This window comes from Osmerus eperlanus, chromosome 3 (genome assembly GCF_963692335.1).
Source record: "Osmerus eperlanus chromosome 3, fOsmEpe2.1, whole genome shotgun sequence".
Taxonomy (NCBI): domain Eukaryota; kingdom Metazoa; phylum Chordata; class Actinopteri; order Osmeriformes; family Osmeridae; genus Osmerus; species Osmerus eperlanus.
Window position 1 is genome coordinate 13,573,770 of NC_085020.1, and position 27,657 is coordinate 13,601,426.

At 40.6% G+C, this 27,657-nt stretch overlaps 1 long non-coding RNA gene across 2 annotated transcripts in view; it reads right to left on the reverse strand.

Annotated features, from left to right (window-relative positions):
• LOC134017618 (uncharacterized) overlaps nt 1-27,657 on the reverse strand; it is a 50,515-nt gene that overhangs the window by 2,483 nt on the left and 20,375 nt on the right. The window lies entirely within an intron of this gene.

A 27,657-nucleotide genomic window follows, 5' to 3' on the forward strand; every position in this document is an offset into this window, starting at 1 on the left:
ACAGCAAAGTGCTGTTGGTGGCAGAGGAAAGGTATGTGTGCATGTGTGTGTGCATGTGTGTGCGCATGTGTTCACATGTGTTGCGTATGTGCGTGTGTGTGTTCTCTGTATATTTTTTACCTGCACGTGCGTGCGCTCCAACAGGTTGATCTAGGCTACAGGTTGGTCAAGACATATTGCTTACTGAAAATATCCCTGTATGTGTTTTGTGAGTGACTCAAATGCTGACCATAAATACAGTATCTTCCTACCTCTGCGGACTCTCCAGATTCCTGTCCTAGCCTGGTCCTAACCAGACTCTCGTACATTTAATTTGTACAGAGAGTCTGGGCTCGCTCCATTGACAAGCGTTAACTTCCTTGAAGACGGGTACTCTGTTGAAGTTTAAAACTATTGAGCCACTCTGGATCTTCCATAACCAATCGCTAGCGTTCGCCTTAGCCAACTCCTTCACGACTAATGGAGCTAGCTGGAATATCAAATGAACCCCGTGGGGATCAAAGATTGTTCTTGCCCCTGCTTTAACTTCTGGATATTTGGCAGCGTTGCCACAACGGACCGAATGGCTTTGCTCGCATCTCTCTCTGCCGCCATTACGGAACGGAACAAAACTAGCGCGCGACATCAACGTCATCGTTCTCAGCCACTCCCTCTGTTCGCTGATTGGACAGGTAGAAAATTAACCGGAGACATCTGACTTTGTACCTCAAGCCCAGACCTAGTACAGAAGCAAATTTTGAGATTTGAAAAATTGAGAACAAACATTGGGAACAAACAGTTGCAAAAAAAAGATCTCTGTACCTTCCTAACAGCAAAGTGCTGTTGGTGGCAATTTACTTCCATTCCTCCCTCTGTATGTATGTAAACAAAAACAATTATACTAGGTTTGGTTAGCTAGCCCTACTAACCAAACAGACTTGCCTTGAATATTAATAAAGAGCACCCATACCAGACCAGGAGATTCACCTGCCCTCAGACAAAATTGTGGTAAACGATGGTCTCTGCCCTAGGACCAGATTTGACTAAACAGCTATGAAGAAAAGCCAAATATATAATTAGACTACACTGCCCTAAATAGCCATTATTTTTTTGAATACGAGTACAGTAAAGCTTAATGCAATGTACATTAACAAGCTTTCTAGCTCACCTTATTAGCTTGACTAGCTAGCTTAGCTAAGCTTTCTAGCTCACTTGATTAGCTTGACTAGCCCTCCTGTTGTGTTCATTTCTTGTTCACTACTTTTGTGTTCCCGGTCAAAAGTGACCGCCTCATTATAGCTGACTATAATTCCATAATAATACATATCACTGATTCTTGAAATAAGGGACAAAACATGTCCCCCATCAAAATGTTGCAATTTGCCTTAAAAAAACAATACATTATTTCATTTAAAAAGGCTTTATAAGTTGGATATGAAAGACTTGTGTATGTTTAGACCCTTTGTTTTGTATTTATTTATATTATTTCATAGTCATTTTATAAAATACCGGCACTGTACTATGAAAGCCCATGCAAATTAACTCGTCCTCCAAAGAGGTCACAGTATTAAACTGCAAAGAAAAAAGTGTTTTAAAATGCCCAAAAATGAATATTAGGTTAATGGATGGCTTAATAAAATATCACAAAATACTTAAAGTGAACATTGCATTATTTTATACATTAACAAAAGCCTTTCAAAATCTGTCATCAATTCATGTCAACTCCGTCAGATATTTTTCAAATTCGAAATAAATCAGGCATATTTTGGTCAGCTTTAACCCTGAGGACCCCCTTTGACTTCTTTCTGTTGATGGATGCAGCACGTGCTTAACACGTGGTCTCGTAAGTTTTACATTTTTTTTTATATTCAGCAAACAAGTTGAAATCCCTGTGGTCACAGCTTTTATGTGTCAACACTGTCTTCAAAGTAGGTATGATTTCAATCAAGAATTTTGAAATAAAAGTTGGTATTCTGGTTTAGTTTAGTGGCTGCTAGCAACTGAGGAAAATCAAAATGGCTACCATTTACTAGACATGATTAAGTTGAAAAAAAATGTTGTTTTGTCAACTCCGTCAGACGTCAACTCTGTCAGATATTTTGTCTGACGGTGTTGACATGTAAGCTGACGGTGTTGACATGTAAGCTGACGGAGTGGAAAAGTGCTCCGAAATACTTATTAAGTAATGTATAACAATTACATAACATGATAATATGATATAAGTATACAGTTAGGTCCATAAGTATTTGGACATTGACACAATTTTCATCATTTTGGCTCTGTATACCACCACAATGGATTTGAAATGAAACAATCAATATGTGCTTTAAGTACAGACTTTCAGCTTTAATTTCAGGGTATTTACATCCAAATCAAGTGAACGGTGTAGTAATTACAACACATTTTATATGTGGCCCCCCCCTTTTTAAGGGACCAAAAATAATTGGACAAACTAACATAATCATAAATCTAATTGTCACTTTTAATACTTGGTTGCAAATCCTTTGCAGTCAATGACAGCCTGAAGTCTGGAACCCATAGACATCACCAGACGCTGGGTTTCGTCCCTGGTGATGCTCTGCCAGGCCTCTACTGCAACTGTCTTCAGTTCCTGCTTGTTCTTGGGGCATTTTCCCTTCAGTTTTGTCTTTAGCAAGTGAAATGCATGCTCAATTGGATTTAGGTCAGGTGATTGACTTGGCCATTGCAGAACATTCCACTTCTTTGCCTTAAAAAACTCTTTGGTTGCTTTCGCAGTATGCTTCGGGTCATTGTCCATCTGCACTGTGAAGCGCCGTCCTATGAGTTCTGAAGCATTTGGCTGAATCTGAGCAAATAATATTGCCCGAAACACTTCAGAATTCATCCTACTGCTTTTGTCAGCAGTCACATCATTGATAAATACAAGGGAACCAGTTCCATTGGCAGCCATACATGCCCACGCCATAACACTACCTCCACCATGCTTCACTGATGAGGTGGTATGCTTTGGATCATGAGCAGTTCCTTCCCTTCTCCATACTTTTCTCTTCCCATCATTCTGGTACAAGTTGATCTTGGTCTCATCTGTCCATAGGATGTTGTTCCAGAACTGTACAGGCTCTTTTAGATGTTTTTTGGCAAACTCTAATCTGGTCTTCCTGTTTTTGAGACTCACCAATGGTTTACATCTTGTGGTGAACCCTCTGTATTTACTCTGGTGAAGTCTTCTCTTAATTGTTGACTTTGACACAGATACGCCTACCTCCTGGAGAGTGTTCTTGATCTGGCCAACTGTTGTGAAGGGGTTTTTCTTCACCAGGGAAATAATTCTTCTGTCATCCACCACAGTTGTTTTCCGTGGTCTTCCGGGTCTTTTGGTGTTGCTGAGCTCACCAGTGCGTTCTTTCTTTTTAAGAATGTACCAAACAGTTGATTTGGCCACACCTAATGTTTTTGCTATCTCTCTGATAGGTTTGTTTTGATTTTTCAGCCTAACGATGGCTTGCTTCACTGATGGTGACAGCTCTTTGGACTTCATATTGAGAGTTGACAGCAACAGATTCCAAACACAAATACCATACTTGAAATGAACTCTAGACCTTTTATCTGCTCCTTGTCAATTAAATAACGAACTCCCTTTATGAGGGAATAACATACACCTGGCCATGGAACAGCTGAGCAGCCAATTGTCGTCCCTTAAAAAAGGGGGGGCCACATATAAAATGTATTGTAATTCCTACACCGTTCACCTGATTTGGATGTAAATACCCTGAAATTAAAGCTGAAAGTCTGCACTTAAAGCATATCTTGATTGTTTCATTTCAAATCCATTGTGGTGGTATACAGAGCCAAAATGATGAAAATTGTGTCAATGTCCAAATACTTATGGACCTAACTGTACATGTTGATTGACTTAAAATATCTTAATATACCCAAATGCCAATAAATAACTTTAATAAAAAGTATTGTTTTTATCTGTAGTGTAGGCAGACATGGCTAGACAAAAACTGTCAGTGGAGGAGCGAAGAAAAAGAAACAGAGAGTACCAGAGAAAAAGGAGAGAAAGAATTAACAGTGACCCAGATAGCATTACATTTACATTTATTCATTTAGCAGACGCTTTTATCCAAAGCGACTTCCAAGAGAGAGCTTTACAAAGTGCATAAATCACTGATCATAACAACAAGATAGCCACAAAACATTGCGAGTAGCCAAAGGGAAAAGGGAAAAGGGAAGAACCATAAGAACCATAAGAGCATGTAGTTAAACAAGTTACAATTAAACAACATGAACCGCTATACATGCAAGTGTACCTGTGGAAAAAACAAGCAACAATAATAAAAACAATATATCACAGAGAGTACAACAATTTTAAATCAGTTACCACTAACCACAAGAGCAACAAGTCTCTGAGCAAGAGTCATTGTGATCCTTGAGGAAACTAACATCGGGTCAAGCGAACCATTCCTAAGTACCGTTGTACTCCCGGAACAAGTGCGTCTTGAGACTTTTCTTGAAGGTGCAGAGACAGTCAGTGTCCCTGATGGAGGTGGGGAGTTGATTCCACCACTGGGGGGCCAGTGGTGGAATCACACAAGCAGAAGAGACCAGTTTGAAAATGAGAGACAGAGATGAAGGACAGGGTCCAAAACAACAAAGAGGCACCGCAGAAAGTATTGGAGGAAAGCAAAGAAAAGGTCCAGAGCTATGCAGAATAGACAGCTAAATGAAATAGACACCCCACCAGAAAGTCCTCTGGACCAGACTGTTGAGGAGCCTACTTCAAGCAGGCGTGCCCTTGCAGCTGAGAGGGAGAGGAGAAAAACCAGGAAAAGACACGCAAGGGAGATAAAAGTATTGAAAGAAAAGGTTAAGAAATTAACAAAAGAGCAACACAAACTAAGAAAGCAGGAATGGCGGAAAAAGAAGGCTCAAATAGAAAAGTCAAATGTCAAAAAAAAAGATAAAACTATTGTAGATTCTCCACGAACAGAAACAGAGAGGATGCTAACGGGAAGCCAACTTCGGAACCCCAACATTAAGAGATCTCTTCTTTTCCACAATGTTCTCTGCCAAGAGCTGAGAAGGAAAAATACAACACCTGTGGCACAGAGACGAGCCGTTGAAAAATCAGGTCACAGACAACTGGCATTATCAGGCAAGGTTTTAAAGAAGTATCGGCTTCTTCATAGGCTTCGCCAGTTTGGTGTTAGCTACAAGTTAATGAGTGACAAAAAACAGACGACACATAAGAAGGCAACATATCTCCAACGTATAAGCCAGACTGTTAAGGAGTTCATTGTAAACTCATCTCGCATGACAACTGATAAAACAGACACCATCACCAGGAACAAGATAAAACATCAAAGGATGATTTTAACAGACTCAATGCTGAACCTCCATAGTGACTTTCTCAAGAAGAACCCGAGTATGAAGCTGAGTTACTCATCCTTCTGTACTCTCAGGCCCTTCTATGTAACACCACCTAAGGCATACGACAGAAGTACATGTCTGTGTCGTCATCATGAGAATGCAGACTTGATGCTTCAGGTTCTGAGGTCATCGGGTGCTTTAAAGTCAACCAAACTGGAGGATAGTTTTCAATTAGTTTGTTGCACTCCAGCAACTGAGGCCTGCCTTCTTCGCACCTGTTTACGGTGCAAAACCAAGCATACAGTTCTGGCTCCAGAGATAAGTGGAATCAGTGTTCAATGGAGGCAGTGGGAGCGAGTTAAAGACCAAACAGCCAGTGGGATCCACTTCAACATGAAACTCAACTTGCATAGTGGGAGTCTTTCAGAGTTGCTTCATCTGTATGAGGAGAAACTTAGAAGTGAGACAACAACACGTGTGCCTTGTTCACAATCAGGCAAAAGCACACAGAGAATTGATTAAAACATGCAGTGAGAACACAGTAATTGTTCATGTTGATTTTTCAGAATCCTGGAAGTGTAAATATGCTTCTGAAATTCAGGCTTGCCATTTTGGCCAGAACTTACCTCAGTTAACTCTTCATACTGGAATGTATTACACCAAGGGTGAAAAGGGGGCATTTTGCTCAGTGTCAGAGTCTAAGGGTGCTTTCACACCTATTAGTCCGTTCGAATCAGTGGATGAGTTGCTACTTTGTTGCATTTTTCATTAGGTCCGGTTAGTGTTCACACTGTCCTGTTTTAACCCTTGTGTTATCTTCGGGTCATTCTGACCCATCAGTCATTGTGACCCACCGTCGTATTGCGACAGATTTACTGCATACAAAGACAAAGTGAAGCATTTTCTTTTAACAGCTAGGCTGTCTCAGACCCCCCACATTGCAAAGGTTAAAAGAAAATTATTTGTATTTGTTTTTGTATTGGGTAAAATTGGGTAAACACAACGATGGTTCATTATGAACCTTTGGGTCATGTGACCCGAAGGCAGCACGAGGGTTAAGCGAACCAACGTGTGTAAAAAAACAATGACATACTGTCGTACAGGTTGTTAATATATTGGACAGAAAGCAACAGTAGCGTATTGCGATTGCAATACTATAACTAATTGTTATGATTTGGTGTTGCACTACCAAGTTTTTTGGGTTGCTCGTTGGTCTTTTACTCAGGATTATATCCAGGTTATCAAACCATGGGAATGATTTTTTCGACGAGCTGCCACTTTTCCATAGAACATGGGTGTCAAACTCTGGAGGTAATTATATTTGGCCCGCGAGACAATACCAAATTACTACTAGAGCTGGCCCGCCGGTATTATACAGCGAAACCCTTGCCATTTTCCCTGCTGCCAATCCATAAAAGCGCAGATCTCTACCGCCGTGTTCCCATGCGCACAGTTTGCTGAAAAACTCAGTGTTCTCGCCGCTGAGTTTAGCCGGCGATTTGCCGACTTCGATGCCCAGAAATGCAAGTTTGAACTGCTTAGTAATCCCTTCGCAGTTGATGTGGAAAATGCACCAACCAACATCCAAATGGAGCTGATTGAACTCCAGTGCAACGACACGCTGAAGTCAAAGTATGATGCTGTGGGCGCCGCACAGTTTCCACGGTTCATCCCTGACACAATGCCTCAGCTCCGCACCCAAGCTGCTCAGATGCTCTCCATGTTCTGCAGCACTTATCTATGCGAGCAACTTTTCTCCTCGATGAGGATGACGAAAACAACTCACAGGAGACGTCTGACTGATGAACATCTTCGCTCGATACTGAGGATTTCTTCAGCTCAGAGCTTGGGCCCAGACATTGATGAACTAGCATCCAAGAAGAGATGCCAGGTATCTGGCTTGGGCACATCAGATTAGACCAGTGTGCAATAATTAACGTTTTCTTTATGCACTTTTTCTTGCTACAAGGCATGGGCTTGAATGGTTGATTGATTTACTATCATTTTATTTGTAAAATTATTAGCCAGTGGAAAAAGTTTATTTTGGTATTTAAATCAGAAGGCTGCAAATAGAAAAGAGGCATACAATTTTCATTTAAATTTTATTTATTTAATAAATGAATGCCATTGATGTGTTTTTTCATTTGAAATTCGATTTTGCATGTCTCCACTATTAAATTATATATTGTATGGTAATAAGCAATGCTTGTTCCATATTCAATGTTAAAGCAAAACTTGTTTGGGTCCATATTAAAAGGTTAATTTGTTCAATGTTGGCCCGCGACTTTGTTCAGGTTTTACATTTTGGCCCACTGGGTATTTGAGTTTGACACCCCTGCCATAGAACATCACGCACTTTTAGCTGTCTACGTTTTTTAACTTTGAACCAACATTGGTCCACCGTGCAACAATGACCCTTTATTTCAGTATATCACTAAATAATTTTAATTCCTCACTACTCTTATGTTCTCCACAAGTATCTCTGCAATATGATCATCAGCCCATATTTGCCGAAGAGCCTTCACTTCATCATTCCTCCACGTTTTCCCTAAACTAATTTCACTGCTAATGAGTGGCACGGCTGTCTCCGCCAAGTGTAAATTCCTTTTTCAACCCACAATGCACTACATTTAGGTTTGCTTCCTGGAATAGATCAATATTAAGTCCGATTACGTTCAGACCTAAAGCGAACTGAACCATGGTTCACTTGGAACTGGACCGAGTCCCGTCTTTTTAGGGGGACCATGGTTCGGTTGTTTGGTCCGCACCAGAGTTCGAATGCGTGTTCTCACCTCTCCAAACGAACCGGACTTTCAGAGAAAACGAACCATGGTCCGATTGAAACGGACCAAACATGTCAGGTGTGAAAGCACCCTAAGAGACAAGATGCAGCAGCAATCTGGACTCACATGGATCCTGTCCTTAGAGATATACGGACTAAATATCCATCAGTTACTACTGTGCACTTCTGGTCAGATGGCCCCAGTAAGCAGTATAAGAATAAGAAGAACTTCTACCTCATGTCTGAAGTACCACCCACTCTGGGCTTCAGCAGGACCACATGGAATTATTTCCCAACATCCCACGGAAAAGGTGCCCCCGACAGCATTGGAGGAACAGTAAAGAGAACTGCAGACTCCTTGCTTCTGTGGGGGAATGATGTTGTGGATGGTAAAGATTTCTTTGAGAAGATCTCTAACAGTTTGAATGGTGTTAAACTGTATCAAATTTTGGAAGAGAACTTGGAGCTATATGACACACTTGTTTCACAACACCTCAAACAGGTTCCATCAACAAGACAAATACACCAGGTAATCCCACATCAAAATTGCTTCTGCCACAGACAGCTATCATGTTTTTGCAGTGAGCCATTGGATTGCCAATGCTTTTCCCCAGCTACTCTTTGTATAAGAGACTGCTCAGAGGAGCAGCAGACTGATGCAAGGGCCAGGAAGAGCCGTCCATTGGCCATGTTGATGGAGGAGATGGAAAACGAGTTGGGAGAAGCAGGGGATTCGGTCGATGATATGGAAGATTTGGTGGATGAAATGGAAGAGGAGCCATTGAAAGGTCCTGAGGGTGCTATTGTTGATATAAATATCAACAGCATTGAGACAGGGGATTTGCTGGCAGTGGTGTACGATGATCACTGGTGGTTACATTTACATTTAGTCATTTAGCAGACGCTCTTATCCAGAGCGACTTACAGTAAGTACAGGGACATTCCCCCGAGGCAAGTAGGGTGAAGTGCCTTGCCCAAGGACACAACGTCATTTCGCACTGCCGGTGAATCGAACCAGCAACCTTCTGATTACTAGCCCGATTCCCTAACCGCTCAGCCAGACTCCCTGTGGTTAGGAAAGTCCATTGATGTAGATATAGAAAACCAAGACGTGAAAGTTGAGTTTATGCATCCTCGTGGTCCTACTGCCCATTTTCACCCAAAACATGGGAGGAGGGATGTCTGTTTCTGTCCAGTGAAAGATGTCCTTTTGAAACTGACAGGGACAGCTTGTCCCCTCCAAGCGAGCCGGACCAGGGAGCTCTATGCCATAGCCCCTGATGTTATGGACTTCATAGAGCGTAGAAATGTTCAACAACTCTTGTCCAATGCCCAAGTCCCGCAGGTTAGACAAATGATTATATAATATGTAATGCTTTGCTCTACACTGAAGGCAGCAATGACAGATAAAACTCTATATTTACTTAAATTGAAGCACATCATAGAACTTACCTGCCTGAGGCCCTGTAGAAAAAAAGATGAATTACCTGTCTGAACCCCTGTGTTAATGTACAGCTGGAATTACAGACATTTCAACCAATTTAGATTTACAGAAACACTGACATTATGAGTCTAATTGTTCCCTTTTCATATTTTCAGTGAGCCTTTGGAAGGAGTCAGGAAATACATCGGGAGAATTCTGGATCCTGTTACACTTCAACATGTGTACACTATTAACGCTATTACATACCTTTCTTAGTTAGTTCTCAGCCTATTGTATCCTCTTGCAAATCAGTTGTTAAATTTACAGTTTAATTAAAATATAGATGACCAATAGAGGAGCTCCAGATACATTTGCTTTCTTCTTTTGATACCAGGAACATTTTGACATTTTCATGTGTGCCTTAAAGATTCTGTCATCAGGTACTCTTTGTTTTAAGTTTGATACACTTTCCCTTGATACTCTCTCCCTTTGTCATGTCAAAACTAGGTAAATGTCTTTAATCAGTTTGTTTCTTGATTAGTTTGTCAACACCGTCAATTGTGTGTCAACACCGTCAATTGTGTGTCAACACCGTCAATTGTGTGTCAACACCGTAAGATGGAGGTTTTTCATTTTTATAAAAAAATGTGTTTCTTTTGTTCAATTGAGTGTGTTCATACATTAAAACACCAACTTATCTACATGCATCAGTGTCTTGTGTGCACAAAACCACTGATTGTATATATTAAAAATGAAAAAATTAGTAAACTAAATGAAGGTAATTTAAAGTAGCTAATTCCAAAACAATGTAAAATAATATTAAAAGTGTATACAATGCAATTTATCACTTAACCTTGCTAAGGCACACCATTTCTACACACTTAAAGACTTTACAGTGTTGTTGAATTGATCAAACACAAAAAAAAACATATTTTCATGTGTCAAACGGAGTTGACAAATGTCAAGTTACTCAGTGAGTAAATGTCAATTTTTATAAAAAATGGCTAAATAAGAAACCTGTTCCTTTTCATTGTATGATAGATGAGACCCGTGTTTATGAAGATATCCAATTCAAATTAATGTAGTATTGATTTTTTGTTTGTCACTTTTCAAAAGTACTTTTGTCCCTTATCTCAAGAATCAGTGATATTTTATCAACTAATGTTGTGTTGGATCTTTTAAGCAACTTAAGTTCTTGTGAATATTACAAGTTTTAAACTTCTGTTTACCCTTTATGGCCTCGAGGCCTCATTGACATAAGCGAATGCAACTCGTTTTTGAGTGAAAGAAGCATAATATATGGATTATTTTGAATATAACAAATATCCAGATGACAAATATTGTTCTATTTATGACAGACTACTTTGTATAAAGGTTTTACAATGACATTTGTTTTGAAACATATTTTTCTTTTCACACTGTGACAAAAAATGACATCTGTTGTGTTCCCGGTCAAAACTGACCGGCATGGTTTTATTAGTCAACAAAGGATATAGGCTCAAAACTACATGAAAACGTTACCATATTACAAAATGAATGTGAACATATACAAGAAAAAAATTGATTGTTATGTTATAGATAACAACAACTTTAAAATGTTCAAAATGGGTACATTTGGTGTGTCCTCATTAACATTTTGGACAAAATGTACTGGTTTTTGCATGCGCTTTGCAAAGATGTGGCACATAATGCTTGTTTTAACATTTCTCGGTGCACACAGTTTGCATCTCTTCCTTTTGTCTTTGCTTGCTCTGGCAGATGTAAAGCTTTCTTCTTGCCCTTGTACATCTCTCACCAATCCAGCAGAGGATGGGGTTCGAGGAAGGTGTTGGCGCCGTTGAATGAGTGGTTCCACCATGGCTTTGCCCAACTCTTCAAGGAATAGTCTCCTTTTGAAGAATTTCCCCTGTTTCCAGCCTGGATTCACCGCCATCCACACCACAAAGGCATTGTATGCCGACACATCTAGGATGTTGAAGAATACCACCAAGGGCCAACGTGCCGTCATCCTCTTGCAGGAGTATGTGCCTGTAACCTGCAAAAGTGCAACAATCAGTAAATAAAATATTACAAGTTATAGTGTTCTGGTAATAGAAATCAAAGTACATGAGAGTTGAAAGATAAAAAGTAACATACCTTATCAAGGTTGTCAACTCCCCCTTTGTTCCTGTTGTAATCCAGGACAACGTTGGGCTTCTTGTCTTCCCTGGCACTCACAGCGGCATCCCTGTGCAGAGTGCTCATCAACAGCACATTTTTCTTTTTTGGGGGGCAGTAGGACACAAGAGCGTGTGTATCGGTGAAGGCAAATTTGGAGGAAAAACGATCCCTGTCCTTGGTAGTGAGTAAGGCGGGAGGCAACTCAGGCTTGTTCTTTCTGACCGTCCCCACTATGGTCAATCTTTTTTGGAGCATTTCCTGACCAAGAGCATATGAGGTGAAGAAGTTGTCACATGTTATGTTGTGCCCCCGGAGACCTGCAGTCATTTCCAGGACCACCCGTTTTCCTTGGTTTCTTTCAGGAACACCGTCAGCAGGTTTTCCGGTGTACACCTGCATGTTCCAGGCATAACTTGTTCTGGCATCACATGCTGCCCATATCTTGATTCCATATTTAGATGGTTTGTTTGGCATGTACTGTTTGAATGGGCAGCGTCCCCTAAAAGCGACCAGACGCTCATCCACTGTGATATCTGGACTTGGGTTATAGATGAGTGGCAGGAGCTCCACCCACTTGTCCCAAACCTCCCTGATAGCCGCCAGCTTTTCATGTTGACGGCGGCCTGGTTTTGTATCACGATTGTCAAAACGAATCACCCGTGACAAGACGTGGAATGTCTGGAGTGACATAGTGGCACAAGAAATTGCCCGACCAGACTTTGCATCCCATAAACTGGAGGTAGATTTGTTTCTAGATCTGTACACACCAGACTAAATCAAGAGACCCATGTATGCTTGGATGTCGGTCCGGTCTACCTCCTTCCAGTTGTCCTCCTAAACACGTCTACCCTCCAAGTTAGCCATGTTTATGATTATAGTTTCAATGGACTCTGTGAACAGTTCCAAGCAGGATTTGATGTCATCAACCTGGGAGATGGCATATCTGTTTGGCCCTGGGGACATTTTCTGTCGACAGTCGACCTCTCCTCTCAGATGGTGATGAACCCCAGGACAAACTCCCATTCTTGGACAAGAATGTTTCAACAACCTCAGCAGAGCCCTCTTCCTAATCACTAGATTCTTCGGTTGTCTCTTCATCTGGATTATTTTCTGTGTTGTCTTCATCTTCTGACACTTCCTCCTCTAAAGCATCATCAGCTTCCTGGCCTCTCTCCTCCTCACCAGTGCCAGGGTCAAAGATGTGATCAATAGCCTCATATACAGAATACCGTTTGGTCATTGTGCTGCCATAGAATGAATTATGAGCAAGGCCTCAAGAATGCTTTTTATACCAGAGCTGCAAGAAAAGTTCAAAATATGATGAAGAATGTTGGAACTGTTCGCGAGAATTCCAACAGGTTTGGTTCCCGTGGGGGAAAGATTCTATTGGGGAAAGGTTCCCGTGGGTGAAAGATTCTATTTGGGCAAGGTTCCCGTGGGTGAAAGATTCTATTTGGGCAAGGTTCCCGTGGGGGTTGCCATGGAAGCCGAGAAGGGGAGTAATGTGTGTGTATGTATGTGTGTGCATGTGTAAGTAAGTAAGTAAGTAAGACTTTATTTATATAGCACATTTCATACAAGAATTGTAGCTCAAGGTGCTTTACATAAAATCAATAAAAACGATAATACAAGTGATAAAAGTCATTTTGGTTTATGAATGGTCGTACCTTTGCTATATTCCTCAGGTGAAAGAAAGCTGTTTTGGTCACTTTATTAACCTCTTAAGCCTCCTGTTAAATGTGCCTAAAAACGCCTAAACAGCATACCCAAAGTAAATTGGAAGCTGTTCTTGAACCATTTGGAGTACATGCATGTAAATGATCTCTTTTGAAAGCTGACACTCTGAAGTTATGTCCCCTGTTGTCAGGACCCCTGTCAGTCCTACTAGTGTTGAGTAATAGAAGCTTGAACACAAGGAAAGTGAACATTTCCAAGGTCAAATACTCAGGATAAAAAGGTATTATTTTTCATAATTGTTATCTCTAATGAAAGGTGGTACTTAGAACTATCATATATAATAGCTAAATCCCTAATTAGTATTACTGAAACACAAAAACTGAAGCATCAACACATTGGAGTGCTTTATCTGATTCCAAGGATTGGCGCACAAAGAACACTGATTCTGTCAACCATATTGCGCAATCGACTGTTATTTTGAAGGCTCCACAGACGCATACAAATGAGGTATTGGCATTTTCAGCTAGCTGTCAGCTACAAGGCTAACGAGCTAATTTCAGAGCCAGTCGAAGCCAGTTCGAGAAATTTGTTTAGAACGAGTGTGGGGGGCGGGGGGGGGGGGGCAGGACGCACAGACCTAGTTGGCTTTAGAGGGCTGTCAACGGGGCATGGAAGCTCCTATTGGGTCAAACAAGGTGTCAATAAAAAGGGGAGGGTTCAACGGAAATTTTGATGCCTTCATATTGTAAATACTCTGTTACTAACCGGAGAAAAGAACACTTTTATGTGAACAAGTTGTTTCTTCCGTCGGCTAACTTGCATAATGAAACAAAGGATAATGGCTATTCATGAACGTAAAACATTGTATTTGGACAAATTACTTTACATGGTTAGATACTTTGAACCCTTGGGACTGTAAGCAGATCAAGTTTTGATGGCATGATTTGCACACCTGGACCTATTTGAATGTGAGAGTTGAAATTCAAATCTGAGTCCAGGATTACACCGAGACTCGTCACCTCTGGTTTAAGACAGGGAGTTAAGCCTCCTAGATTCTTAGTAAGCATCTCTCTTTTGGATTTGGGGCCACATAGTAGGACTTCGGTTTTGTCTTCATTTAATTTAAGAAAGTTATCATTCATCCATTTGTTTATTGCCAACAGGCAGTTGGTAATGGAATTGATGGCCGTTGCATCGTTGGGTTCAGTGGATATATATAGTTGTGTGTCATCCGCATAGCTATGGAAATCTATGTTATGTTCTCTGATTATGTCGCCGATGTGTACTCAAACACAGGTGCATGTTGGGGGCTGGGAGGGTAAGTGTTTCCATCTGTTGAATGGGTGTGTGCCTGAACAAAATGTTATACACAAATTTGAGTCTTACCTAGGGGTGGGCGATATGGCCCAAATCTTCTATCACGGTATGAGTCATTTTATATCACGGTTACGGTATATATCATGGTATAGTAATTGTTCTGTAAATTCAATTAAGAAATGGTACAAAATAACCATACCATACTTCATCATCACACTCGAGTATTTATTACAAACAAAAACAACTGCCTCACATGAGACAACACTTGAGTTAAAAACAAAAGACTCCAAAAAGTTACGAGTACAAGCGTTCCGATTGGCTGATACACAGTCATGCCATCCACGTGGTGACCTACTCACAGCTCAATACGGATCCGTAATGCCCTCCGACGAAAATTTCAAAATGAGCGAAAGCGATCAGTCTGAGTTTTACTATCCATATCTAACTTCGGTTTCGGCGTATCAACCTTGTTAAAGGTCGGTCGATATGTTAAAGCCTCCGATTGATATTTCCCGGCATGAACTCACTCTCAGTTAGTAAGTAGTTAGCCTTCACTAGTCATCCTAGATCAAGAATGCTAGCAACGCCACCAGTGTAATTTTACAACAATAATTTTACAGCACGAGACATAAAACTTGAACAACAAATCGAATTGGTTACCTGCAGAATGGGTCATCAAATATATAATTACTTAACATCGGCATGAATGTGGTCCGCTTAGACAAAATACACTCCGTTCCGTCAGACCAACGCAAATGTGCTTCAAGGTCAAACGAAAATAACAAATCAAATAAAAGTTAAACTACAATTCTAAATATCGCAATAATGCATTTTATATGATGGCTTATATACAATACAACAACCAGACATTTAATTGACATGTGTAATACAAAAATATGGTATAAAAGTATACCGTGGTTGAAACGGTATAGCCATCTCTCCCGGTAGACACATTTCTACCGTCGCACGGTATATACCGTCATACCGCCCAGCCCTAGTCTTACACATTCATTTGAATGACCGGTCATTTTTGACCGGGAACACCACAGGTGTCCAAAAGTTAAATAAAACACCCTGATTTTTATGAAATTCTGCCAAAAAAATTGGGCTATTTAGATACCCTGTGTGGACAAAGTCATGGAATCTCATGGCAATCAGAATAAATTAACTACATTTTTTGAGAGAGAAAACTTGTAAATCGGTCACTTTTGACCAGAACACAACAGGAGGGCTAGCTAGCTTAGCTTTCTAGCTCACCTGATTAGCTTGACTAGCTAGCTTAGCTAGCTACCTAGCTTAGCTAACGCTATGGTTAATGGGCACACATAATGTTGATAGCACTAGCAGGTAAACCAAATTTACAAATTTTTAAAAAATGTGTGAAAACTACATGTACATACTTACTTTGAATACTTTGAAATGATAACCAGTTCCGATCTTGGCTGCGCAACTGGCGGCACGTTGTTGAGATTGAAAATGGTGGCCCCGTCTCTGCAATTCTCTCCTCTCTTGCGATTGGTTGTCAGATTAAACCAATCACAAACGTTTCTGCCCTCAGGACAACGTTGAGTAGGGATGGGCGATACCAATCATTTTCTTTTCGATCTGATACCAAGTACTTTCAAGACCAGTATCGTCGATATCAATACCGATACCGATACTTCTATGAAATATTTTTATTTTACTAATTTTATAATGCATACTGAAAGTTATTAATATTAAATAAACCGCAATAGGCATTACGTGTCTGTGTTGCCTCCTCTGCTCGCGTCAGCTGTACTTCGTTGTGCTCTTTAGGGTGTTTAACTTTTAGATGCTTGTCATGTTTGTGGTATTGCCACAATGGCGTATTGTTGTTTGACAAATTTCACATAAAGCTTCATCGTTGTTAACTGGAGTGAAATAACTCCAGATTATGCTTCTTTTTCTTTCAGTCATGACTGCAGCAATGCACTCGAATCTGCGCTGAGTGTGCTTTCACTGAGTGAGAGTGAGAGAGCATGGCGCGCTGCCGCTGATGAACTCATGATAAGCACAGACACAGCGGAAGAAAAAATAGGTCCCATTGACTTTCTTATTTAAGTAAATTTCTATACTATACGGCCTACAACTATTATACAAATATTCTAAAATCACTTGTTTAAAAGAAATCCCAGGTAGGATCTATATTTCAAATTGAGAATCGATCCTTTTGATACAATGCCAGTATCGAAAATATCGATACTTTAGGATCGATCCGCCCATCCCTAACAATGACACGTTCTGAAAGTTAGCGGTGATTGAACAGGCTACAGTAACAACTTCAAGACAAATACTTGACCTAACTCAAACCGTTCAGCAATTGACAACAGACGTAGCTAAGCAGAAACAAGATATGAAGCGCATGGAAAAAGAGGTTCATTCACTGAAAACAGAAAACATGTCTCTTAACCCTCGTGCTGCCTTCGGGTCACATGACCCAAAGGTTCATAACGAACCATCGTTGTGTTTACCCAATTTTACCCAATACAAAAACAAATAAAAATAATTTTCTTTTAACCATCGCAATGTGGGGGGTCTGAGACAGCCCAACGGTTAAAAGAAAATGATTCACTTTGTTTTGGTATGCGGTAAAGTTGTCGCAATACGACGGTGGGTCACAATGACTGATGGGTCAGAATGACCCGAAGATAACACAAGGGTTAAACAACAAATAGAGGAGTGTCAGCGCTACAGCCAAAAATGTTACTTGAAATTACATGGAGTGAAAGAAAGAGATGGGGAGGATGTTAGGTCGCTGGTAATTGACATACTGGAAAAGATGGCTCCAATTCTATGTGATCAACTGAAAGAAGGGATAGACGTTGCTCACCGCCTTGGCCAGAGAAGGCGCGAAGGCTCCCACAGATCGATTGTCATCTTATTTGTACTACGCCCCCTACGGGATCAGGTTTGGAGAGATGCCAAAGGCTCAAGATTTTTGACAGATAACAATCTTCGTCTATCGGAAGCCTTGTCACCGGAGGACCGTGCAGCAAGAGAGAAGCTTTGGCCTATGCTAAAAAAGCAAGAGAAGATGGACAACGAGCGTCTTTCAGAGGTCCCTTTCTATTTATCAATGGAAAAAGGGTGGATTCTCCGGAGGTATCTTAAACATCTCGTCATCCTGTTTAAGACTTTTGTATATTATCTGATGGAAGGAAAAGGGAAAAATAGAAAACATTCTGTGTTCCCAAGATTGTTATATTGTTACCACTAGTTGGTAAGTTCTGTTTCTTTTTTTTCTTTTTTCTTTGTATTATGGATTTAAATTTTGGTTCCTTTAATATTTTATCACTTAATGTCAGGGGTATTCGCGATACAACAAAAAGAAAAGCGATTTTTTTACTTTGTAGAAGATATGATGCAGATTTAATTTTATTACAAGAAACTCACTCTAGTAAAGAGGATGCAACGTTTTGGAGGTAATTTAGTTTACTTTAGTGCACTAATCATTCAGCTGGTGTTTCAACTCTTTTTCATAAATTTAAAGGTATGGTATTGGAAACTGCTTCGGCAGATGGTAGGTGGATTATTCTTACACTAAAGCAAGAATGTGCTACTTTTATTGTATGTAACTTGTATGGTCATAACTCTAAATCTGCAAATAGACTCTTATCCACTCAAATAATTTCCAAATTGAAGGATCTCCAAACTAAATATTGAGATGCTTATATATTTTGTTGTGGTGACTTTAATGAATGCCCACATTTCAAGTTGCATCTCATATTTGCTGTTGTAGGATAAGAAAATAAAACAGTTGCAAGCTGGAATGAAGTGGGATTCGATCGCACTAGAGCAAAAACACATGATTGTTGGTCCGATGCTATACAATGCGAGCTATTCAGGCTCATGGATGAAAGGAGCTTTTAGTCACAAATGTATTGGCATTGAGGCAACATTTTGTATGGCCTGGGTTCATCGAAAACAACTGGTTATCGTGGGCACACCAGAAAATACCAGAATGTGTAGGCTAATCGCATTGGGGTTGTCTTGAGGCAATATCTAAATTTCCCACGATACCAAAGCCCCTTATGAAACTACATCTTATAAATTACTTAAATCGTCACTGTGAACCCAGACAATAGGTTACGATCAAAATACGCTAAACCCTAAAGGAAGATTCTTGTTGTGGCTTTCTACACTTGCCGTCTTGCACACAAACACGGTGCTCGATAAGTCTCAAACCACATAAGACTTTGTGGTCAATGTCTATGTTCTGTAGAGCACTTATCCGCCCCAACCTCTACAAAATCCACAATGTGCCAAAATAATATATCCTGACAAGCCATGCTGATCAATTTGATCTATAAGGGCCAGCATGCGATCGCTGACACGACTAATGTCTTCCATCATCTATCGAATCTAGGTGTCCCTATCTGCCTTCGATCTTGTGCAGCTGTGTTGGTCTGAAGATAATCACGCCCCTCTCGTTTGCATGTGAGACTGGAAATAAATACAGCACAGAAATAAATGTGGGGCTCGGAAATATATGTGGCGTTAGGAAATAAAAGTCTCCAAAAATAAATAAATGTGGCATTAAGAAATAAGAGTCCCATGAAATAAATAAATGTTGTTTTTTCAAAAACGTCATTTTGAAATAAATAAATGTATTTATTTATTGATGTAGGTAAATGGATTCAGCTATATAATTATATAATGCTTTATATAATTTATATTTATATAATGCTTTAAATATATAAATATAATATTTATATATTTATTGCCATCTTTTTTTATTTCAGGGTTTATTTCATAACCTTATTTATTTATGTATTTATCTTAGTGCTGTCAAACGCTTGAAATATTTAATCGCGATTAATCGCATTAATGTCATAGTTACCTCGCAATTAATCGCACATTTTTATCTATTCTAAATGTCCCTTTTTGATTTCTTTTTGTCCCAGAATTTTTTCTCATTTTAATGCTCTTATCAACATGGAAAAGTGGATCGGATTGCTTGATACAAATGTTGTTGTTTTTTTAAACAACATTGCAATCGCCTGGCTTTGACGAGGGGGTGGAGAATTCGCATCAGCTGTGCGCTTAGTATGAACCTGCAGAGCCAGAGACCCCGGAGACCCCGGAGACACAGAGAGCTGCAGTTTCAGGACCGCAGTTTCAGGACCGCAGTTTCAGGACCGCAGTTCTAGGACCCTGACAGCGCCACCTAACGATGTCACTAGATCGCAACAAGATATTTGAATGGTTTGCGAGAGGCAAGAAACAAGGAAAACTCTGGCATATGTGATGTTTGATGAGACAATTACATAGAAAGGTATAATATTTGAAAATATGTTCGAATAATATAGAAAGGTATAATATTTGAAAATATGTTCGAACAATATAGAAAGGTATAATATTTGAAAATATGTTCGAATAATAAACATAGGATAATTAAAGAAATTATAATCACATAAAATTTGAAACAAATATTCATATTCCATAGGTGTCAAGATCCAGTGTAATTTGATTAAATGAAGTAAGCAAATTAAGGAAGATAAAATAGTCTAAAGAAAAGGTGGAAAATATATCAATGTGATAAAATGAAGTAAGCAAATTAACCCTCGTGCTGCCTTCGGGTCACATGACCCAAAGGTTCATAACGAACCATCGTTGTGTTTACCCAATTTTACCCAATACAAAAACAAATAAAAATAATTTTCTTTTAACCTTCGCAATGTGGGGGGTCTGAGACAGCCCAACGGTTAAAAGAAAATGCTTCACTTTGTTTTTGTATGCGGTAAAGTTGTCGCTATACGACGGTGGGTCACAATGACTGATGGGTCAGAACGACCCGAAGATAACACAAGGGTTAAGGAAGAAAAAGTGGAAAATATATTCATGTGGACAGGTGTGATGCCTGGAGTGACTTTAAAACGTTTTCTGGGACTACAGAGAACCAATGTACACCCTGCAACATGGGCCTTAAGGATTGGGGCACATTTGCAGATACTCTGAACTCGTTCTAGAGTTGCTTTGATGGGATTAACTTCACCAAAGTTCCAAAGTCAACAAGGCATTATGTCCTGAGAATGTAACCACATCTGTTGGGAATACAACTACTAAACATGAGTAAATCCTTGATTCATACTGCAGATAATTAAATTCCACACACACAGGGTCCTGTCTTCTCCCCGGTCAAAATACTTATGCAATGTACGTATTCTGTGATTCATTTCATTATTTTATTCTATGCTCTATTATACATAAATATCAAAGTTATCTGAGGAAATTTAAGTTCAACTCTAATCAGCTATACTTTATTTTATTACATGTCATCAAAAAAAAAAGTTTTCTCGTGGGATGGATGGGGCTGCGGAGGATCCACCGCTTCCTTCTCTTCTGCTGCTGGTGGTGAACCTCTATGGTGGATGGATGGGCTGCATGAGGATGCTTCCTTTGGTGTGGATGGGCATGCTAGGATGAACTGTTTTGTATTGGACATGACTCAAAACATTGACCACGTCAGTGGATCAGATCATCTTTCATATACCTGTAAATACTGCACATGCCTGTGTGCATGCTACATTTTGTATGTGTCTGACACCACAAAGTTCTGGAAAAGTTAAGTTATATTCTATTCTGTTTGCTATGGCTTTTGCAGTCACTCAATTTCAACCACAAATGTGTAATGTTAGAGAGGCAAGACACAAGGTTGACTCTCAGGGCAGATTCAAGATATACATAGTTTATTTTGAACAATTGTCAAACAATGACAATCACCCCTCCATATCACTCCATCCCCCCTCCATGAGAGACAGGCGCTGTCAGATAAAACGAGGGTCCGAGAACTGCGGTCCTGAAACGGCGGTCCTGAAACTGCAGCTCTCCGGGCTCTCCGGGGGTCTATGGGGGTCTACGGGTACATGCTACTCGTGTGCTTGGCCATGAAGTGGTAATTCAGACTGGACATTGTTATGGCAGTTTTTGACATAGTTACAATATCTATGTTTCTTTAACCCTTGTGTTATCTTCGGGTCATTCTGATCCATCAGTCATTGTGACCCACCGTCGTATTGCGACAAATTTACCTCCTACAAAAACAAAGTGAAGCATTTTCTTTTAACTGTTGGGCTGTCTCAGACCCCCCACATTGCAATGGTTAAAAGAAAATTATTTTTATTTGTTTTTGTATTGGGTAAAATTGGGTAAACACAACGGTGGTTTGTTATAAACCTTTGGGTCATGTGACCCGAAGGCAGCACAAGGGTTAAGCGGTAAAAAGTAAGTTCCTTTGTTATAGACAGACAAATGTAAGAAACTGAGGCTCTGTGGTGTGGTTTACTCTGTAGAATGGACACTCAGATTGTCTTAAGGTATTTATGGTGTTGTTTTATGATACCTAACTAAGAGCCAGAGGGTCTTAGTTGGGTCTGGAGGTTGGGGGGATTCTTGAGTTCCCGTGGCCTAAAGGGAGAAGTGTAGATGGATCAGTTGATCTAGCAGATCTGACCTTTTGGCCAAGGAGATTGTGTCCTGTGTCCTGTTTGTGTATTATTAACCATCTCCTCATTTAGAGAGGGAGCTGGGACATCAAAGAACTGTGGGACACTTGGTATGGAGTCAAACTGTCACTGAGTAGTGCTGGCCAATCACAGAGACCGCTATATTGATGGATTGACCATCAGACCATACATCTGCATGTCTTTCGCTACGACCGGTCCAGAGTACTCTGTTAATTCTTAATTTGTACAAACTAAATCAATTGTATTGAAACCGCCATCTTGACTATTCAGATCTACACAGTGCCACTTGAATTTTTCCATGTCAACGTGCTGCGATAATAGCTCAGTTCACAACGACAAAACACACAGATCTCTTTGGTCTTGTCAATGGAACCATTTGGTAACTTTTTAAAAGTAAACTTTCCATTCAGAATCTTATTGGCATAACCATTTTGGCGTCTCGCACTCGCCATCTACTCAAAACGTAAGTTAGCCTACTACTCTTTAGCCGGCTCGCATGGTGGCACAGAGAGGGACAAGCTTTCGTGACGCTTTGACAAATCCATGTGTGTTTTCCCATAGGCCTAGGGGAGTGTGTGTGTGTAATCCACACTACCTGCCCCTCCACAGGGATGCTAACTAGTGCTGTCAGTTTAACGCGTTATTAACGGCGTTAACGCAAACCCATTTTAACGGCGTCAATTTTTTTATCGCACGATTAACGTTCTTTTTGGCCAAGCAAACTTTGTAGTTTTTTTCACATGCTGTTGCAGCAACTACTGATGTTAGAAAAACTACAACACCACACCGGATCTAGCTAGACCAGAAACAAAACAACAGGCACGCCGCACACACTTGTTTGGGCTTGCGTGCTGGCTAAAGAGTAGTAGGCTAACGTTACTGTTGTAATGGTTCTTTTGTTATACCACCAGGGGGGAGCTCTAGTATAAATTAACACCAGTTTAGCACTTCCGGGAATTCTTGTATGCATGAGGAAAGTACCTGAGTTTACCCTGTATGGCAACCTCGGCTCTTTCATATAAAGCTACCGCTTGATATATCCTTCTTCGTGGTCCGTGTCTTTGGCTAGGTTACCACAGTTACGTTTTGAGTGAATGGCGAGCGCGAGACGCCGAAATGGATGCCAATAAGATTATTAATAGAACATTTACTTTTAAAAAGTTGCCAAATGGTTCCATTGACAAGACCAAAGTGATCTGTGTGTTTTGTCGTTGTGAACTGAGCTATCATCGCAGCACGTCCAGTCTGAAATACCACTTGATCGCCAAGCACACAGCTGATGCGAATTCTCCGCCCCCTCGTCAAAGCCAGGCGATTGCAATGTTGTTTTCAATTTAAAAAAAAACATTTGCACTAAGCAATACGATCCACTTTTCCATGTTGATAAGAGCATTAAAATGAGAAAAAATAATGGGACAAAAATAAATCAATGGACATTTAGAATAGATAAAAATGTGCAATTAATTGAGATTAATCGCGAGTTAACTATGACATTAATGCGATTAAATATTTTAATCGTTTGACAGCACTAATGCTAACACAATAGCAGTGTGGACTTGATAAAGTCCACTACTGCACCTGGAGAGAGGACCCTCCACCTGACTATTCACACAGACTCTCACACACACACACCCACACTGAGGCATCAGAGGATGAGTAGGCACACACACACGCTGAGGCATCAGAGGATGAGTAGGCACACACACACGCTGAGGCATCAGAGGATGAGTAGGCACACACACACACACTGAGGCATCAGAGGATGAGTAGGCACTCACCCACTCACTCTCAAACACTCACTCACACACCTAAATCAATATAAGCTGAGCAGGGGAAACTGAAGCATCAGATCGTTCAACTTTCTGTACAAAAAATAAACTTACAAACTTCAATACAAAAGTGAACAGATAACTTAACAAGTGAGTTGAGACCCAACCACTGAGTAGCCAGTTTAGTTGCCTTTAAGAACAACTAACTTTTCAAATATTTCTAGGGTTAACCGCCTCCTGTGCGGATGGAACATTATTCCTGCAAACGAGAACAGTCTCTCAACCGGAGCTGAAAAGGGGAGGGTTGTGTTAAATCGAACAAAAAGGAGCTTGATAAGTGGGTACTGCTGAAGAGAAAGCAGGTCTTTTCTGGTGTCCTCCAGAAAACTAAGGGTCTCTAACTCAGCTTTGATCTGAAGACTGAACTCGTGAACTGTTTTTTGATTTGTCAAGAAAGTATTTCGAGTATTTTAAATACAAAATTAATGTATTTTGTTACAAATTACATTAGATTTTTTTATCGGCCCTATCAAATACAAATTACAAAATACTCAAAAGTATTGAAATATGTATTTCAAATACAAGTAATTGAAATACTGCCCATCTCCGATAGGTACCTAGCGAAAAGTAACCAACTTTCCTAGACTTTTAGCTATGGTACTAATGCTGAGGGCTCGCTGATATCGCTGTCTGTCTAGAACGGCGTATCTATGCGTCGTTGCTAACGTGAGCTGACGTTGTGACTAGGCATGGGGATCGTTAATTTTTATCGATATCGATACCATTTTCGAGATTGCTTAATGATCCGAGTCTTTATCGATACCACTATCGATACTTTTCTGGGGTGAGTTTGAGCTAACCACCATCTAAATGAATGAATTTGGCAAATGTTAAACATATAGCAGCACCCACACAACCCACACCACACTTCATGTAAACAATATTACTGAACAACATTTATAACAATAACTTAAGTAAAACAGATGTCAAATAGAACAAGGGGAACGTGTTGCTCTCAGGAGGAGGCTGGATAAAAGGCGCACATATTGGGACAATGGATCCTGGATCTGGCTAAATCTACAATTGTCCACTACAGATGTACTATCCACAACCTGGATGAGTAATGACTGTGATTGGTTGGTTGACAAAAAGTGACATTGACAAGCCGTCATTGTTCAAGACGTTATGAAAAGTTTAACAAGTTTCAACAAAAGGCACTTGATATAGCTAAATGACCAGCTAACCAAACCCAACCCTTCCTTATCTCATCCCTGTTATTGTTTAACAAGAGCCATGCTCCCGGTGACTATGTTTTGAATGATCAGCAGCGGGGCAGGGGAGGCTAGTCTTTACTCACACACTGCCTGTGCTCGTAAAAAAAAAAAAATCTGGTTCGCGCACTCATCAAATTTTAGGGGCATATGCGAGTGAAATAGTTGCACTGTAGAGCCCTGGCTCTTATTTTTTAGGCTTATTATTGTCAACGATGGATACTTGCTACGAAGTTGGGGTGCACTGACTGCGCTCACCATGCATACCTTGGGTGGAGGAGGAGGGTTGTCCTGCAACGGCAGCTGGAGTTGGCACCGTTGCTTCCGAAGACAGTCGAATGTACTGCATTTTACCTTTAGCCGATGCACAACATTGGTGCTTATTCATTGCAACAGTGTTCCTTACAAGAAATTATCCTCGAACATATATTACACGTCGCTTCGTCCTTATCTTTGGCTTTATTAAAATGTAGCCAAGCCTTTGACCGCTTAGTACGTTCAGCCATCGTAGCTAGCAACAAAATGAGAAATGTAGCGAAGTAGGGCGTGAGCCAATTAAATTCTTCTTCTTTTAGTTTAAAGGCACCAGGGAGGCAGGTGGCTGAGCGGTGAGGGAATCGGGCTAGTAATCCGAAGGTTGCCAGCTCGATTCCCGGTCATGCCAACTGATGTTGTGTCCTTGGGCAAGGCACTTCACCCTACTTGCCTCGGGGGAATGTCCCTGTACTTACTGAAAGTCGCTCTGGATAAGAGCGTCTGTTAAATGACTAAATGTAAATGTAAAGGCGGTTGGCAGGCCATTCAATTGAATTTAGTAATTTAATTAGACAATCGATGTATGTTTGTGCACCAGTGATTTGATTTAAATGACCTGACTTATCTCTCGAGACATAAGTTACATTATATTACCTAGTCTCGATAGCGGTATCGATAAGCTCAGACCTTATTGATCTTCGGGTTTTGAGAAATTTGGAACCGGGTCCTTACAGAACCGGGTATCGATCCCCATCCCTAGTTGTGACTGTGTGTCTGTATGTGAGAGAGACGCGTGAGTGACTGAGAGAAAGGAAATGCAGCTGAACGAATATGTGTATGTATGTTTTAAATAGCGTTAACAAAATTTTAAAAAGAATAACGAAACGCAATATGTGGCGGCCGGTGTTGATTCTGTGGCGCACCGCCACAAATTAGTCTGTGTGGTAAACACTGCAGCCTACTTTTAGTTGTCTTTACCAGTCACCAAAATGTTTCTAGGTGACACTATCATCATGGAGCTATCATTCGGTAAAATACATAACTCCACCAGAGCCTGTTTAAGGAGAGCCTTGCCACTCCCTATTAAGCCCCATTGTACCGAATTTGGCTGCAGTTCCACCAGAGTTCCACTGGGGGTGATCGCGAGCGAGTGCATGTTGAATGAGAGTCTATGGAGCTAAACGGCTAAATGTGTCTCATTTACATTTAGCAGACGCTCTTATCCAGAGCGACTTACAGTAAGTACAGGGACATTCCCCCGAGGCAAGTAGGGTGAAGTGCCTTGCCCAAGGACACGACGTCAGTTGGCATGACCTGGGAATCGAACTGGCAACCTTCGGATTACTAGCCCGACTCCCTCACCGCTCAGCCAACTGACTCAACTGTCTCTTTCGCCTGATTGTCGTTGAGAAATCTCAGATTTGATTGTAGTTTTTGCATGTTCAACATGGATTATAGGTCGAAAGTTGAATGAATGAGTACTTATGTCCTTTTGATTTCTTACAGAGTGAGTCGTTGTTGCCCATAACACGCTAGCATTCTGCTAATGAATTCTGATTGGTTAGTGAAGGACTGACACGACCAGAGCTCCTGCTTGATGGTATCCGAAGCGGAATCAGAATGTCAGAGCATTAGCAACATTAGCAACAACATTAGCAAGCCAAAACTCTTTCTAGCATGTGTATTGACAGGGAGAGCCTAACCTGTCAGCTGTGTTGTCGATGCCTTGAGAGAAAAAAGGAAGTGACCAGAGCTTGCCGTAAAGCAGTAGCTCTGGTCGTACGAGGTGTATGACGCCAATGACATTTTCAAAGGCTTTTTAGAACAGAAAGGCGACTTTAAAAAAATCTAACAGCCAGCAGTGTGTATTTTTTTTGCCTCCCCTTTCGAAGCCAGAATTCAAATTACTAGACAAAAAATTATATCTTGAGAAAAGTGGATTTTGAGGGGTATAGCTCCATAGACCTCCATTCATTCTGCACTCGCTCGTTAGCGCCCTCACATGGAACTGCAACCAGTTCAGAACCCGGAAGTTTCCCGAGAGTGGCAGTTATCCCCATAGATATATATAAACACTAGATGTCTTACGGCGGAGTCTAGAACGTCAGCACATGGTGGCCATCTTGCTACAGTCAACTCGCTCACCCATAACATTGTGTTGAATCTGTACTTTTTAAATGTC